This window comes from Sorex fumeus, unplaced genomic scaffold (assembly GCF_029834395.1).
Source record: "Sorex fumeus unplaced genomic scaffold, SorFum_2.1 ptg000098l, whole genome shotgun sequence".
NCBI lineage: Eukaryota > Metazoa > Chordata > Mammalia > Eulipotyphla > Soricidae > Sorex > Sorex fumeus.
The window spans coordinates 35,014,640-35,016,965 of record NW_026606155.1 but is presented as its reverse complement, the minus strand read 5'-3'; positions in this window follow the sequence as shown (position 1 = coordinate 35,016,965).

The window sequence follows — 2,326 nt, the reverse complement described above, 5'->3', positions numbered from 1 at the left end:
TTTTATCCACTGTACTATTTCTTTGGGCCTAGGTATAGTGAATTTTAAAACAAGCTATTTGTACCCCAAGTTGCTAGAGTGTAAATAGCAGCAATATTTTAGCACATAGTCCAACTTTACCAAATCTAATATTCAGATATTCCAAATATTCAGTTTACATGAATATATGCTGTTTGGAAAAAATGGCAACTTTTAGGACTTTTAACCCAATCTGCTTTACTAAAGATTTTTTTCAACTTTGAACTCACTAATTTCTACCCTTTTTGTCGAAACATTTGTATTGGGAGATGGAAATAGGGCTGAAGGGCAAAGCATATTTTCATGAGGTCCTGGGTTCAATCACCTGCATGGAAAAAAATTGCATATCCCCCCATCTTTTTAGGACCTAAAAAAACTTACCTAGTTTTTTTCTTTCTGCAACAGTGTAATTTGCGTAAATGTTTGGCTTGAATAGCCTAAGAATCACCTAAACCCTAGCTTCTCAAGCTTTGGTCCAAAACCCCATACGGGGCTACATAACTGAATGTGTTGGTTGGTTTGAAATCAATTTTTTCGGGATTTATTATCAGTTAATATTTTTTTTAAATTTTTATTAGTGAAACACCATGAGGTAATCAGTTAATATTTGACTTGTATATTTATTTTGTTACCTATATGCTCGGGGTCACACAGAAAAATTTTAAGGTGTTTGGTTCACAACTAGCAGTGCTCAGAGCTTATTCCTGGCTCTGCATTCAGGCATCACTCCTGGTCTGCTTCTCAGGACTATGTGGGATTGCCAGCGATTGAACCCAGGTCAGCCATGTGTAAGGCAAGCACCTTACCCACTGTACTATCTCCCTAGAACCTAATGTAAAAAGTTCTTGAGTGAAAAAGGTTGTGATCTTTAAAAATATAAAAAGGTCTGGGCAGGAGCGATAGTACAGCGGGTAGGGCGTTTGCCTTGCATGCGGCCGACCCGGATTTGATTCCCAGCATCCCATATGCTCCTCAGAGCACTGCCAGAAGTAATTCCTGAGTGCAGAGCCAGTTGTAACCCCTGTGCATGGCCAGGTATGACCCAAAAATCAAATATATATATGTATGTGTTTGTATATATTTATATGAAGGTCTGGCCTAAATCATAGAGTGAGGGAGACACAGGGATACTTCCTCTCTTCTGCTTGGGGAGTCTCAGAGCCGCAGCACTTCAACATGCTTTTCCCTACTGTTAAAGCAGCAGGACATTCTCACCCAATGTCATGTTCTGATATTATTATAGTTTTCTTTTTTCTTTTTTTTTTTTTTTGGTTTTGGGGTCACATCTGGTGGTGCTCAGTGATTAATCTGGTGGTGCTCTGTACTCAGGGACCATATGGGATATTGGGGAATGAAACTTGGGTCAGTCACAAGCAACCTACTATACTATCTTTCCATCCCTCATTATATTTTGCTGAAAAATGAAAAATGTTCTTCAAATAGAAAGCATATCTGAGTTCAAATCTTGAAGCTTTTCTTCCTTGGTTGTGTAAGATACTAAACTTTTTAAGCTCTGGTGTCTTTATGTGGAGAATTGCAGAAAATGATAGAAAGTTTGCAGGGTTGATTAATGCAGCAAGTTTCTAGTGCCATGCACTATGATATTAGAATTAGAAACATGAATTTTATTGTAATGACCTAACAATCTCAGGAGCAATAAAGAAAATGATAAGCAGATGTTAGATCATTAAACAGTAATAGCAAATGTACTGATCAACAGATTGATTCTGACTCTTATCAACCACTAATAGGACTGAGAACTTAATTGTCATTCTCTTAACAAATATTGATTGAACATCTATTATGTTCTGGCCTTTGCTCTATGTCCTGGGGAAATAGAAATGGAGGAATAGGACCAAAATTCCTGCCCTTTAGAGAGCTTACATTCTAGGGCATTCATTTGATAGTAGTCATTTGTGTGACTGGTGAATGCTGTGTAATTCAATACCAAAATTAATTATGCATAAATAATACTTGGGGAAAACTCAACTCGCAGTTGTCTTGCATGCTGCAGTATTGTCTATTATCACTCATTCCTATTCAGCTGTAGCTGATCAGGTTTGGAATTTCCAAACAGCTTCACTTCTATGCATCCTCATCAGGAGAGCAGGAAAGCTGGCTCCCCAGAATCCCTTCCCTCTCCCCCCCTCCAGAAGTTACTTTCAGGATCTCTCCATGAAGTTTCTCCTGCAGGACAGTCATAGGCTCCTGAATTTCTGCAGAGAAAGTGTTCCTGGACCCCAAGACAGAAACTGAAAGACATGAACAGCATTACTTCAGCTGCATTTTATTAGTGACAAATTGCTAT